This window comes from Callorhinchus milii, unplaced genomic scaffold, assembly GCF_018977255.1.
Source record: "Callorhinchus milii isolate IMCB2004 unplaced genomic scaffold, IMCB_Cmil_1.0 Scaffold2, whole genome shotgun sequence".
Classification (NCBI taxonomy): Eukaryota; Metazoa; Chordata; class Chondrichthyes; order Chimaeriformes; family Callorhinchidae; genus Callorhinchus; species Callorhinchus milii.
The window spans coordinates 105,164,207-105,180,165 of record NW_024704743.1 but is presented as its reverse complement, the minus strand read 5'-3'; positions in this window follow the sequence as shown (position 1 = coordinate 105,180,165).

The window sequence follows — 15,959 nt, the reverse complement described above, 5'->3', positions numbered from 1 at the left end:
CACCTTTGATTGTTCTTTGTCCCTTTTCATAAGTACTCTAAACCTAATGATGTTGTGATCACTGTTGTCCAGATGCTTTCCTATTGAAACCTACTCCACTCGACCCACTTCATTCCCCAGAACTAGATCCAGCACTGCTTCCTTCCTCATTGGGCTGGAAATATACTGATCCAGAAAGTTATCCTGCACACAGAGTAACAGCTCATTTTCTGCTGCTTAATTCTAACCAAATAGATTCTGTTTTTGGACCCTCCAGCACATCATCCCTTTCCAGGGCCGTGACTGTGTCTTTAATCAATATTGCAACCCCCACTCTTTCTTTTCCTTCCCTATCCCTCTTGAATGCATTGTAGCCAGGAATATTCAGCTCCCATTTGTGCCCTTGTTTGAGCCAGTTCTTAGTTGTTGCCACTATGTTATAACCCCATGTGGTAACTTGAGCCTGCCGTTCACCAAACGTATTTGTCACACTTCGTGCATTTATGCACATGCATTCCAAGACAACTGAGTCTGCTCTGCATTTCTCCCCTGTCTAATCCCTCCTTTTTCTGGACTGCTCTTTATTACGTTGCTCTTCGTCTCTCCCACCATCTATGGATTTTTTTCTCCTCTCTAATGCTACATCCTGATTCCCTTCCCCTCTCGAAATTAGTTTAAACCCTTCCCCACAGGACTAATTAACCTCCCTGCGAGGATATTGATCCCAGCCCTGTTCAGATGTAACCCATGAACCTTGTACAGGTCCCACCTGCCCACTGGTACCAATGATCCACGAACCTGAAGCCTTCTTTTCTGCACCATTTCTCCAGCCATCCATTTGATCCTGCTATTTTGATACTCACTAGTACAAGGCTCTGGGAGTAACCAGAGATTACCAGCTTTGAGGTCCTACTAGTTAGTTTTTTCCCTAGCTCTGATACTCTCCCTGTAGGATCTCAGCCCTTTATTAGCTACATCATGGATCCCAACATGGACCATGACTTCTGGATGTGTTTGTCCAGGGCACACAAAGCATCCTGGAATTCTCACATGGTACACATTGTGCATTCAACTGGTCTCAGCTGCCTGCCATAAGCCCAGACATATTTTAAATTATTTTAATATAACTATTATATATTTTGTAATTATGCACCTCTTTCCCTCTCTGCACTGAATTCCCACTCTCACCAAATTCCTTAACAGAATTCTCACTCTGTTCTCCTCAGTCAGTTCCCTCCTCATGCTGCTGGACTCGCTGCTCAAGGATTGGGACAGGATTGTCGTATTTTCAGCTATACCTTAGTGTTAGGTTCTGAGAAGATTACACATCTGATGGTCCCTCCTTAGGCAATCAGAAGTTATTTTCATATTAAGGCTCTGGCATCAGTTCAAAAAGGACATTGAAGTGCTACATTTCACCTGAACACGTGTGGTGCAAATAAATGCTGATTTCAATAGAATATGTCACTGCAAAGATGAACGGAGGAGGAGGAGGAAAATGTATAGGAGAAGAGGGCTAGTCGATCAGAAACGCCAGTTTCTTGGAGGCAGACACAGGTGGTATTATAAGTCTGAGAACACAAGGATAGTCTCTTCAATGATGCTGACACCATAGCTGGGCTGAGAACACATGGGAGGACTTTATGACCCAGGTGAATACTGTAAGATGCTATACTATGTGAAGGGTGTTATATGAATACAAATGATGTTGTTCAAGCAATATCTAACGGGTACAGTTAGAAATAATGAAAAAGTACAATGGGCCTATGATCAGTATTGTAAGGAATATGTAAGGAAAACATGTTTGAGCCGGGAAGGCAATGTTTATAATTAAAATACAAGATATTTTTCACTGAAACTCCATTCCAAAGCCCAAACCTATAATATAATAATCCTTGAATTCTCTGGAGCATCTTCTCACATCAGAAAGATGTCTCAAAGTGTTTCTTAGGCTTTACTGTGAAATGCAGTATGTATCTCTAGACAAACACGATAGCACAATTAGACATAGAAATGCCCCACAAACAGCCATGAAACAAATGACCAGTTTTTATTTGGGGGATTGTTGGCCAGGACACAAACTTAAGAGAGTCTTTGTTTCAATCACAGATCATACACAATGAGAGGAAAAGGAAGGGCGTAGGAGTAGAACAATTTGAAGAGAAGAAGCTCAGAATAGAAGGGGAAATGATTCAGAAATAGCTACTGGAGGGTCTCTAAGAAAAAGAACTAGGAACGAGGTAGAAGGGTGAAGATAAGGTTCTGCGGGCAAAGCCTTATTGAATAATGATTGTTGGTATCATTGAAATTTTCATGTACCTCTCCTGAGGCAAAGTGCCTGGGTTTGGCACAAGGGTACAACTGGTTGGTCACCTTTTCAATAGACCAATCGACCGCAAACTGATTGATTCCTTCCAGGTCTTCCCTTCCAGGCCTTTCCATCTATATGAGTATGGAGCTGTGTGTGTCATTAACTGCAACTGTTCAATAGTATCTTGATGTATCCTGGGTTTTAAAAGAGGTGGCTACTAAGATAGTGGATGGCTTGTCTTTGATCTTCCAAAATTCTCTGGATTCTGGAATGGTTCCCATTGATTGGAAGATTGCAAACGTAACACCACTATTTAAGAAGGATGGGAGTGAAAAGCTGGGGAACTATAGACCAGTTAGTCTGACATCAGTGGTAGGGAAAATTCTTGAGTCCTTAATTAAAGATGTCGTTATGGGATTCCTGGAAGACCATAACAAGATTAGGCAGTCATCATGGCTTTACAAAAGGGAAATCATGCTTAACTAATCTTTTAGAGTTTTTTGAAGATGTATCTAGCAGGTTAGATAGGGGGGAACCAGTAGATGTAGTATATTTAGATATTAAAAAGGCATTTGACAAAGTGCCACACAAAAGGCTATTGCACAAGGTTAAGGCCCACGGGATTAATGGGAACATATTAGCATGGATTGAAGAGTGGCTAACGGGTAGAAAACAGAGAGTAGGGATAAACGGGTCATTCTCGAATTGGCAGGATGTGACTAGTGGAGTGCCACAAGGATCAGTGCTTGGGCCTCAGCTATTTACAATTTACATCAATGATTCTAGACGAGGACATTGAATGTAACGTATCTAAATTTGCGGATTACACTAAACCAGGTGGGCGAGTAAGCTCTGAGGATGATGCAAAAAGATTGCAACGGGATATAGATAGGCTAGGGGAGTGGGCGAGTAGGTGGCAGATGGAATTTAATGTGGGGAAGTGTGAAGTTATTCACCTAGGTAGAAAAAATAGAAAAACAGATTATTTTCTAGAGGGGGAGAGATTAGATAGTGTAAGTGTTCAGAGGGATTTGGGTGTCCTTGTACACCAATCTTAAAAAGTTAGTTTGCAGGTGCAGCAAGCAACTAAGAAGGCGAACGGCATGTTAGCGTTCATTGCAAAAGGTTTAGAGTACAAGAGTAGGGAAGTCTTGCTGCAACTGTATAGGGCCTTGGTGAGACCACACCTAGAGTATTGTGTGCAGTTTTGGTCACCTTATTTAAAAAAGGACATACTTGCCTTAGAGGGGTGCAGCGTAGATTCACTAGGTTAGTTCCTGGGATGAGGGGACTGACTTATGAGGATAGGCTGAATAAACTAGGGCTGTATTCTCTGGAGTACAGAAGAATTAGGGGAGATCTTATTGAAACATATAAGATTCTTAAAGGGCTGGATAAAGTAAACACTGAGGATCTGTTTCCCCGGGTAAGAGAATCCATAACCAGGGGTCACAGTCTTAAAATTAAGGGTCAGCCTTTTAGAACAGAGTTGAGGAAACATTTCTTCACTCAGAGGGTAGTGAATTTATGGAATTCACTACCCCAGAAGGCTGTAGATACTCTTTAAAAAAGAGGGATTAGGGGATATGGGGCTAGGGCGGGTAATTAGAGTTAGGTCTGAAGATCAGCCATGATCTTAGCGAATGGCGGGGCAGGCTCGAGGGGCCGAATGGCCTACTACTCCTGCTCCTAAATCCTTATGTTCTTATGTACTATTTCATGAAATGAATTAGCAGACACTTAGTACATCAGATGTACTAATCATTTCATGAAATGAATAGTACACGTGTTATACTAAGTGTCTTCTAATGCACATCATCCACATTGGTGTCCCAAAGTGTTATTGGCACAACAGCAATAGGGGTTCAATAGTGGGGAAGATGGAGTAAGTACAAACTTGCAGTTCATGTTTTAAACCCAATGGGCTCAGGACAGCTCACATCAGAAGGAAATGTTCCAGCAAATCTCAGCTAATTAGTTTGTTTGTCCTTTAACTTTGTCCTAGAATATTTTACAGAGATCTGTTTGTACACTTTATTGCCATCAACATTCTATTTGGAAATTAGCTATAATAACATAAGAATAGTAATGATAAATTCATTATGATAATTACCCTGAGTCAATTCACTTTACAATATATATTATATGAAGCCCTTGGAGACATCTCAACAACGTGATGAGGTACTATATCAAATGCAAGGATTATTATTATTTGATATAGCACTTTGTTGTGATTACATAGTTCACTCTTTGGATACTGCAACCAATTCTCTGGCTTGGGCATTGCTATTGAGCCTTCAGCCAGACTGCTGAGAGCTGGCTGATGCAATTGTTACTCCTCACAACCGGGTAAAATCCCATGATCTCAGGCAACCTGAACTCTCCCCCCAATCCCAGCTCTGACCACCTAACACTCCATGCTTGCACCAATATGTTTTATCAAATAAAATAAATTATATAAAGTAGAAACTGAACTAATAAAGATCTTCTTTGTAGTGCTGGATACATTCATTACTTGCGTCATGGTACACGAGTGAACAATTGCAGTATTGAGGCTATGAGCCTTGCAAATAGTGTTCAAGGTTTCAGGGCAAACTTCTTTAAAGTGTACTTGGATTCCATTAAAATATTTGCTTGTCTTGCTATCTTTGTAAAACCCTTGTCCTCACATGCAGCCCTTTTCTGTCCCTCAAGCTCTGTTTGCTACAAGACCGATTCTGTCAGATCAAGACCTATTATTTTGCAAGTCTCAGTGAATCAAATAAAATCTTAATTTCTTTCAACATATACACTAATCTCACTATGCATATATAGCACATAGGCAAGCACATGAGTGGGCACATTGATGATACTATCTGTAATTAAACTAAACATCTTCACTGTTATTCAAAGCACTGCAAGTTACCGTTGTAACTTATACAAATGTAATACAAATATAAAAAATGTTATACGAATGTAATCTTGTGTTTGCTGTAAAATGCCAATGCAAAAAAGTATTTGTGAGAGCAAAATGCCATCTCGTTATGTTTGGGCTTTTGGATCATGCTGAAATTGCAGACTCCAATCTGAAGGAATCTGTAATCTGTTTAGCCTGAGGGAAGAGATTTGGGTTAGTTCTTTTCATCCAAACCCTTTTGTAAATATCAGTATTGTTTATTTGTCAATAAGTTAGACCCCATTTTTAATGTATGTTGAAGTGGACAAGGTTATTTCTTGTTGCCACCTCAAAAATATTCGTAAAGAATAGCATTTGTTGCTATGTTTACCCCACATGGAATATTTTTTGTCTTCTGCATAGTAGGGTGATGCCCACAATTTTGTATGTCTGTGTTAGTGTATGAGTCTCTGTGAGTTATGGGGTAGGGGTGGGAGGGGGGGGGAATGTTTGCTCTTCTTTCTCAAGACTTTTTGTAGTCTTGTACAATTGTTACTCACGTTAACATCAATTTTTTTTTTATCCATGAGATAATTCTAACTCATGTATATAAATCTGGTTTCCACTTTGATAGCTCAATTATGTTCCATAAATGATGTCTCATTATTCTGTCTACAATGTGTCATAGGTCAATTCCTTCATGATCACTCCACACACTCTTTCCTTCCTTGATTATTACCTGGCCACTTCACTATAAGTAGACCACAGAAATTGGAGTGCATAAGGAAACCATTTCGCCTTGGAACCTCTATTGAATACCAGCTAACTATTCTAAAACCATTTCCTCTCTCTGTTTCCCCAAACCTTTTTTCAAAGATTTGTATAATTTTTCATCCAAAACATTTTAAATATTGTTATGGCCTTAGCTTCAAAAGCCATCTGTAAGAAAGTATTCCATGTTGTAATAAATCTCTGGATGAAAAACGAACTCTTCAAGCTCAGTCTTAACTTTTCCAGCCAGACTCTCCAGCTTCTCCCTACACAAGCTGCAGACTCCTTGGGGGGAGAGCTAAGTGGGGTCACCTTGGAGCTGAACTGAATCCAAGGTAACATGTTTGGCAATGGAATGTCAGAATTGAGTCAGCCCTCTGTAGCAGCCTCAGTACTCCAGTACCTGAGCCAGGCGGGTATGCAGTATTCCAGGGCACTCCTGACGACTGCAGAGCCAGCCTGGCTTGTCAGCAGGACCTGAAAGGGCAGACCAGTCACTAGGGAAGGGAGTCATCCCACTCAGCTCCTGTTAACCCTGCAAGCTAAAGCCCTAACAGGTAGGGTGGCCCTAGCTGGACAAGCAATGGGAAAGCTTGCCAGACAGCAATATCAATGGCAAGCTATGTGGTTTTGTTGCTAAGACTCCAGCAGTACGCGAACACACATTCTGGGGTTCACAAGCCTTGGCTCTTGCTAACCTTGTATAGCGCCTTTCACATTGGGAGGACGTCCCAAGGCGCTGGACAGTCAGTGTTTTGGACTCGAGTTGAGGATCAGGATCGGGGTGGGTGATCGAAGGCAGGGTCGAAGAGGAGAGTCTTGAGATGGGTTTTAAAGGAAGCAAGGAAGGGAGCAAGGTGGATGGAGTTCCAGGGGCAGGGGTAGAGTGGCTGAAGGCTTGCCCGCCAATGCTGGGGCAGGCGAGGCGGGGATGTGAAGCAGGCCAGAGCCCGCTGAGCAGAGGGAGCAGGCAGATTGGTAGGGGGTTAGGAGGTCAAAGAGATAGGGGGAAGCAAAGCCATGGAGAGCTTTGAAGGTGAGGACCAGGATCTTGATCTGTATCATCTGTGTGATGGGAAGCCAGTGGATTTGGGCGAGGGTGGAGGTGATAGGTTCATGGAGCCTTGTGTAGAAGAGGACACAGGCTGCAGGGTACTGGATGATCTGCAGCCTATGCAGGGAGGAGTTGGGGAAGCTGACAATCAGGGAGTTTTCATTGTCAAGCCTGGATATTATGAATGTGTGTATGAGGGTTTCAGCAGCCTGCGGTGTGAGTCAGTGACAGAACTGGACAATGTTGCGGTGATGGGGGAAGGCAGAGTGGATAATGGCACGAACGTGTGGTAGAAAGGATAGTTGAGGGTCAAACAAGACACCAAGGTTCTGGACTGGCTTAATAAGGTGGAGTGTGCATCCTTGAATGGTGATGCTGTCAGCACCTGAGGTGTGGATGCACTGATGGGAGCCAATCAGGAGAGCCTCGGTCTTGTTGACGTTCAACTGAAGAAAGTTAGCTCTCATCCAGGACTTGATGTCTGCCAGACATTCTGTAGGGACAGCAGTATCAAGACGTATCTTTTCAACCACGATTTCTGTCACCTTCCCCCTTGCCCCCAATCAACTCCCCTCACCTACCTCCGCTCGAGCTCCAGTCAGCTGTATGAAGCACTTTGGGCTGTGCTCATAACTTGAGAGGTGCTATACAAATCTAAATTGTTGTTGGATTCTTTACAGAATGATATGTTCAGTTTGTTACCATTGACAAGGAAGGGATGTTTGGCTTGGGTAGTCAATAACATTGAAACAAACAGAATAAAAGGGTTGACTTCAATCTTGCAGATGCACCAGAGACTGAGCAATATCAGAACTCCAATTGCAGAACAAATGTCTGTTCCTCCAAATTAAAGTAATTATATAATATTACTGCTGTTCAACTGTCTTCTACCCCTCATCACACAACACATTACTGGTAATGTTTTTTTTGATTGGAGCTTTATTCTATCTCAACATTGCTGTGCGCAATTGGCTGCCACGTTCGCCCACAAATATACAGTCAATTCACTTTACGGTATATTCTGTGAAGTGCTTTGAGATGTCTAGAAGACGTGAAAAGCGCTATATCAAATGCAAGGCTTATTATTATAAATCTTTTACAGTTGTTTCAATCTCTCGAGAAGCCTTTGTACTTGAGCGCAGAATCTTCCATGCCAGTGCTCTCAGAGTCTTTAGACACAGGCTCATTAGTGCTGATTGAGCCAGATCTCTGGAAGAGGGTGCAAACAAGCCAAGGAATTAGTTGCCCCAAAGTTTAAATTGAGATTCTGATGGAATTGAACCAGAAAACAAACAGCTTATCAGTGTGAATTATTGATATGAATCCTGGTACTTTTCCAGAAAGGGCTCTCCTACCTTTAAGGGAATTGACTTGCTGGGTTATCAGGAACCTAGTGAACAAACCTTGTTTTCCTACTGACTTGTCTAACCCTCCTACTGCTATTAGTGAACTAGTCAATCAACAACAGTGTTCTGAAATCCCTCTGCCTGACTCAAATATTGGATCGCCAAATGTACCACAGGATATTTACTCTGCCTCACCTGTGCAGTATAGGTAAGTGCAGTGTATGTGTGTATTACTCCCCAACCTCACCCACCTCCCCAACCCCCACCTCTCTCCACACTAGCACCACAACTATGGAAAGGATGAGTGCATCAACGTGAGCATAGATAGACCAGACCTGCTTACCTCCTGCCAAGAAAATAAACAGATGTTCTTCATTGATCTATTGATTGTAGCCTGGCCTTAATTAAGAAACTTCAACAAATTTTCTGTATTCCATAATGTATTCCTCATCCTTAAATAGCACAAGAAACATGTTGTGAATTGCCGCAAATGTTGCCACAATACATTCATTGACTTCCTGTTCAGTATTTTATTTAGACAACACATTTGAATTTCATATGGTTTGTTGCAGTTTTCAAACAAACGCCCCAGTCAGCAGTTGATTTGAAATCCAGCATGCAACCATCTTTCAGCGGAGCAGAGCATTGAGGGTACATTACCCTATCTGAAGAGTACTGTATAAATGCAAGTTACTTTTTTTGGTTAGCTGGATGTCTGATACAAGCAGAAACCTTTCACAATACTCATTAACTGCAAGGTGATGAACAGGACTCATGAGAGGGTATTGCACTGGTTAGCTGTGTAACAAAAGCATGCTTTGTACTGATGACAGAGAAAACTTAACAACAGTAGTTAGGTGGAGGGTTGTTGTGGTTACAACATGTCGCCTCTGTTGACTGCCAGTATACAGCTATTGCATTTATTTATTCGTCTTCTGTTCATGCAATTTAGCAAACTAGTTGTTTGAGTTTGGTTTACAATGGATAGATTCTGTGTCTGGTTGTGAATTAATTAACAGCCACTTAACACACAGTTTACTGGCCCAAAAAATACCTTCAGGAACTCTCTTTCAATAAGACGCAGGTAAATTAGTATCTAGAAAATTCCCCAGTACTGATGTTAGGCTGATTGGCCTGTAGTTCCTGGGTTTATCCTTCTGCCCCTTTTTATACAGAGTAACATTTGCAACCCTCCAGTTCAGAGGGACTTAGACAAGGTGGACTGGGAAGAAAGACTAGCAGGTAAAACAGCTAATGAGCAATGGGAAGCCTCAAGCAGGAGATAGTTCAGGGAAGAATAAATAATTCCCACAAAGGAAAAAGGTAGGGCATTCAAACCTCCCTGGATGACAAAGGAAATTAGGATTAAAATATATCCCAATTGTGGAGTCCTGTAGCTCAGTGGTTAGAGCACTCGCTTTGCAAGTGAGAGACCTGAGTTCAATTCCAGGCAGGGCGAAACCTTGGGCAAGTTTCCTTACTCCACGCATCTAATAATAATCCCTCCAAAAAAAAAAGTTGGTCATTTTTCAATCCATGACTGTTTGTGGGACATTGCTGTGCGCAATTGGCTGCCGCGTTCGCCCACAAATATACAGTCAATTCACTTTACAGTATATTCTGTGAAGTGCTTTGGGACGTCTAGAAGACGTGAAAAGCGCTATATCAAATGCAAGGATTATTATTATTGTTATTATATCAGAAAAAGGAGACTTATGATAAATGTCAGGTCCAAAATACAGAAGATAATCAAATAGAATATAGAAAGTACAGAGGAGAACTGAAAAAGGAAATAAGACGGGCGAAGAGATTGTATGAGAAAAGATTAACGGGCAACATAAAAGGGAACCCTAACGTAGTTTATAAGCATATAAAGAATAAAAGGTTAATCAAAGGTAGGGTCGGTCCAATTAGGGACCAAAGAGGAAATCTTTTTGTGGAGGCAGAGGGCACAACTGACATACTGAATGAATACTTTGCATCTGTCTTCACAAAAGAAGAGGACGTAGCCAATGCCACAGTATTGGAGAAGATAGTAGAGAAATTGGTTAGGATAAGAATAAACAGAGAGGAGATACTAAAAAGGTTGATGGTGCTCAAGGTAGATAAGTCAGCCAGTCCGGACGGGATGCATCCTAGGTTACTGAGAGATGTACGCGTGGAAATAACAGAGGCTCTGGCCACAATCTTTCAATCCTCCTTGGATACTGGGGTGGTGCCAGAGGACTGGAGGATTGTAAATATTACTCCCCTGTACAAAAAGGGGCAGAAGGATAAACCCAGGAACTACAGGCCAGTCAGCCTAAAGTCAGTAGTGGGGAAACTTCTAGAGACTATAATCCGGGACAAAATAAATATTCCCCGACCCCAAACCCTCAGCTCGGTTCCGAAACTCCATCTGTCCAGCACCTTGGTATGTCCTCCTGACGTGAAAGGCGCTATACAAATGTAATTTTGTTGTTTTTGTTGTTGTGAATAGTGCCATGGAATCATTAACGTGAACAGGCAGATGGAACCTCGGTTTAACGTTCTCATCTGGAGAATGGCATTTCATGAATGCAGTGCATCCATAGGACTGTAATAGAATGCCCCTGGGTATGTGAGTTCAAAGTCCTGACATGAAATTTGAACCCACAACCCTGTGACTCAGCATCAGTGCTACCAACTGATCCAGGCTGACATCTGTTCTTAATGTTCTTTAGGGATAAATAATGATATCCAGAACTGTTTGAGCAACTGAGAAAGCTGAGGAATTAGGATAATACACAAAGAATTTTAGACTTCTGCTGGCCTTTCTGTATTTTACAGATCAATCCATTCTCCTCGATTCTCTGAGTGGTTATTCCAAATCTTCCAAAGTATAGGAATACATTCTAGTGACATCGAGATGTAAAAAAAGATGGCTGTGATATAAGAGAATTTTAAAATAATAATAATTCTTGCATTTGATATTGTGCCTTATCTCGTCATCGAGACCACAACAACAAATTGCATTTATAGTCTCAAAGTATTTCACAGGATACACTGTAAAGTGACGTAACGGTGTACTTGTGAGCAAACTCGGCAACCAATTTATGCACAGCAATGCCCTACAGACATGCATGAAATGAATGACCAATTTTATTTGGGAGATTGTTGGCCAGGGCATCAGGAAAATCCCCCTTTTCTTTCCGAATAGTGCCATAGGATATTTGATATCCACCTGGACAGGCAGATGGGACCTCGGTTTAATGTCTCATCAAAAGGATGGCACTTCTGACAATGCAGCACACCCCAGCAATGCATTGGAGTATCATCATAGACTATTATTCCACTAGCTATACAGTTAAAAGCAATGCTATGGTATTTAAAAAGTGATTCTGTCACTAAAAATAGCCTTCATTGAGTGCTTATATAATGCCCTTCAAGAGGGGTGAATGTCTCAATGTACTTCACAAAAACATTGGGGATTCACAAGCAGTGAGTAAAGGAGGAGTGCTAAACGCTGTTGACCAGAGGCACCGTCAAAAGTTTTGAAGGTAGGGAAAAGAACAAGGCAAAGAGATTTTGGGAACAAGCTGGAGAGAATGGCTGAAGACTCAGCACAGTTATGCTCTTCTCTACATTTTGCAATATCAACGGCAATTAAACTGATCCTTCAGTTAACCATGAGTTACGTACCTTTTTCCCCCTTGTGATGAGATTGCTTGTTCTAACAATAGACTGCTTTGTTAGAACTTTCTTGTTCTCTGCTCCATGGTAACATTTTTCACAAAAATGTTCTGAACGGGGTCTGCTTCAGGCTATGTGTATGAGTGATCCTTCTGTGCGAGTGGCTGTTTACTGTGTCATTTTTGTCTTCACTTTATTCAGCTGACAAGCCCAGTGTTACAGGAATTAATACTTTAATTATACTTGCACTTCTTCACATCAAAAACATGATTTATTTTCATCTGCAGTTATGACGCCAATGTAAAACAATAAAAAACAACCAAATCGGAATGAAAATTAATTTGGAATGTTAGATATTTCTTCTCCCTGACAAATAAAATTAACATCAACACATATTGTATCTATATTTCTGCCAGGTTTTGCTTGTGTTCATGGAGTTTGGTCAATTTCTTTGGTTTTACTCCAGGGAAATTAAGTTTGTGACTGGCATTTTGCTGCTGTTATTAAATATGTGATCCCTATAAAAAATGTTCAAAACACTGGTTTTGAAAATGTTCAAAAACTGGTTTGGGCAATGCATTCCAGATCCAAACAACTCGCTGTGTGAAAAAATTTCTCCTCACCTCCTCTCTGTTTCTTTCAAAAATGATTTTAAATTGCTGTCCTTGGGTTACCGACCCACCTGCCAGTGGAAATAGTTTCTCCTTGTTCACCCTATCGACTCCCCTCATAATTTTCTATTAAGTCCCTCTTAACCTTCTCTGTTCCAAGGAGAATAATCCTAGCTACTCTAGCCTCTCCTGATAACTGAAGTCCCTCATTTCTGGTACCATTCTGGTAAATCTCCTTTGCACCCTCTCCAATGACTTGACTGATTGGCTCCCGTCAGCGCCTCCACACCTCAGGCGCTGACAGCATCACCATCCAAGGATGCACACTCCACCTTAATAAGCCAGTCCGGAACCTTGGTGTCTTGTTTGACCCTCAACTACACTTTCCACCCCACATCTGTGCCATGATCCGCTCAGCCTTTCTCCATCTCCACAACATTGCCCGGCTCTGCCATTGTCTCACACCACAGGCCGCCGAAACCCTCATCCACTCATTCATAACATCCAGGCATGACTATGAAAACTCCCTACTTGTCAGCCTCCCCAACTCCTCCCTCTATAGGCTGCAGATCATCCAGAACTCTGAAGCCCGTGTTCTCTCCCGCACCAAGCTCTGTGACACTAACACCCCATCCTCGCCCGACTCCACTGGCTTCCCATCATACTGAGGATACAGTTCAATATCCTGCTTCTAACCTTCAACCTTGATGGACTCGTTCGCCCATACCTCTGTGACCTCCTGAGCCCCTACAAACCTGCCCGCTCCCTCCGCTCACTGGGCTCCAGCCTGCTTCACGCCCCCCACCTCGCCTGCCCCACTATTGACGGGCGTACTTTCAGCCACTCTGCTCCCAACCTCCAGAACATCATCACATAGTCCCTCCACCTCACCCCATCCCTTGCCTCCTTGAAAACCAACTCAACACCCTCCTCTTCAATGCTACTGCCCTGTACAAAAAGGGGCAGAAGGATAAACCCGGGAACTACAGACCAGTCAGCCTAACATGGAGAACTTTGTATGTGAAGACCAGGATCTTGAACTGGATCCTCTGAAGGATAGGGAGCCTTTGGATTCAGGCGAGAGTGTGGGAGATGGGGTCACCGAATTTGGTGTGGGAGAGGACATGGGCTGCAGAGTTCTGGATTATCTGCAGCCTGTGGAGGGAGGAGTTGGGAAGGCTGACAAGCAGGGCATTTGCATAGTCGAGCCTGGAGGTGATGAAGGCATGAACAAGAGTTTCAGCGGCTTGAGGGGTGAGGTAGTGGCAGAGTCGGGCGATGTTACGGAGGTGAGGGAAGGCAGAGCGGGTCATGGGTTGGATGTGGGGAAGAAAAGACAGTTGAGGGTCGAACAAGACACCTGGGTTCCTGACTGACTTGGTGAGTTGTAGAGTGCAACCATGGAGGTTAATGCTGCCAGAGACTGAGGTGCAGAGGCGCTGGCGCGAGCCAATCAGGAGGGCCTCAGTCTTGTTCACATTCAACTGTAGGAAATTTGTCCTGATCCAGGGACTTGATGTCCAACAGGCAGTCTGTCAGGACAGCAATGCAATATCAAATCCAAAGAATGTTATTATAACAGTAAAACTCACATAAGTCATATCAATTGGGACCATAACATTTAATATGACTTACACAAAGTCCAAGTTTCAGGGAAACTTGTATAAATCGCATAAAATCCAATTTCTTCAATAATCTATACTGTACATAAGTAATTCAATGCATCATGTGGTGAATTCATCACATTTATCTTGAAGTGTAGTGACTTTGTAGGTGAACACGGCAGCCAAATTGCACACTGGAATGTCCCACAAGCATCCATGAAGTGACTGATCAATTTTATTTGAAGGAATGTCAGCCAGGACAACTGGTGAAACTCTTTTCGAAAAATGCCATGAGAATTAGGTCTTCCCCTACAGCACGAAAGGTGCAATATGTAATGTGCTAATGATCACTGGTGACAATTATCGCATCACTAAAAGTTGTTGTTCAAAACATCCTTTTATTAATAGCAGTTCTGGATATGAACATATTCCCCCGCCCTCAAATTTGATATGATATGGGAGAAAAGAAGGCAAAAGGGAATAGAAGTATAAGGGAGGGGGTTTAGGAGGTTTGGAGGCTCATGAGTAGTATAAACCCTGACACAGACTGGTTGGGCTGAATGGGCTGTTTACTTGCTGTACCCTCCACCACTGTTGTTGTTGTGTGTGGGGGTGGGTTGGGAGGGTACTCAGGATATCAGTCAAAACCAATATGGGGAATCACTAAAGAAAGCAATAAAGGTCTCATCTGAAGGATGCCACTAAAAGGTAAAGGAATAGAACATAAATCACAGGAACTCCAGTATGAAGCTACTTTCAACTAAGCTAATTAGGTTATAACCCGAAGGCACTTAATCACAGGAAGTTAATCTGTCCATGGCAAGATAACTGACAAAGCATAATTGAAATACTGTTGTATGTGATTTTGGGCATCCTATCTTCAAAAAGGCACGGAAACATTTCAGAAGGGAAAAATGGATGATTCTTGGCCTCAGAACTCAAGATTATGAGCGGCATAAATGGGGCAGATTTAAGATAGATCTTTAACTTAGATGATGTGAGCAGACCTGGAGAACATCATTATAATGTTGTTATAATGGTAGCATTTGATAAAGTGTCTATTACGTTAAGACACCTCAAAATGCTTCAAAGCTAATTGCTATCAAGTGTAGTGGTCGTCTACTTGCAGGCGCAGGTTTAAAATCAAATAGCTACAAAATGAAGTAATACTTACAAATCTTGTTTTATGCATATTTTACAATTATAATAGTGATATTCCTTGCATTTGATATAGCGCTTTTTCATGTCTTCTAGACTTCTCAAAACCCTTCACAGAATATACTATAAAATGAATTGACTGTGCACAGCAGTATCCCACAAACAGTCGTGGATTGAAGTGACCAATTTTTTTAAAGGATTATTATATATTATTATCAGGCAAGTAGAGTAAGAAAACTTGCCCAAGGTTTCGCCCTGCTGGGAATCGAACCCAGTTCTCTCGCTTGCAAGGCGAATGCTCTAACCACTGAGCTACAGGCCTCCTACAATTATCATTAATCTAGCCTGATACTCATCTTCTCTGCCCATAGGTGGTACAGTATGATCTTAAGCATGGTGATGGGTTTCCGTGTGTGTCAGTCACCCGGCTGACCAAAAAAAGTCCCTCTTTGCAGCTCCTCCCTTTATGAGGGATATATACAGATATCCAACACATATAATGTGCGCATATTGACAGGACTTTCTTCAGTTCCAGTTTAGACGTCCCTGTGTACACAACGAACGTATGTGTGTGCATTTTGTACACCTTGTTAGGGAGC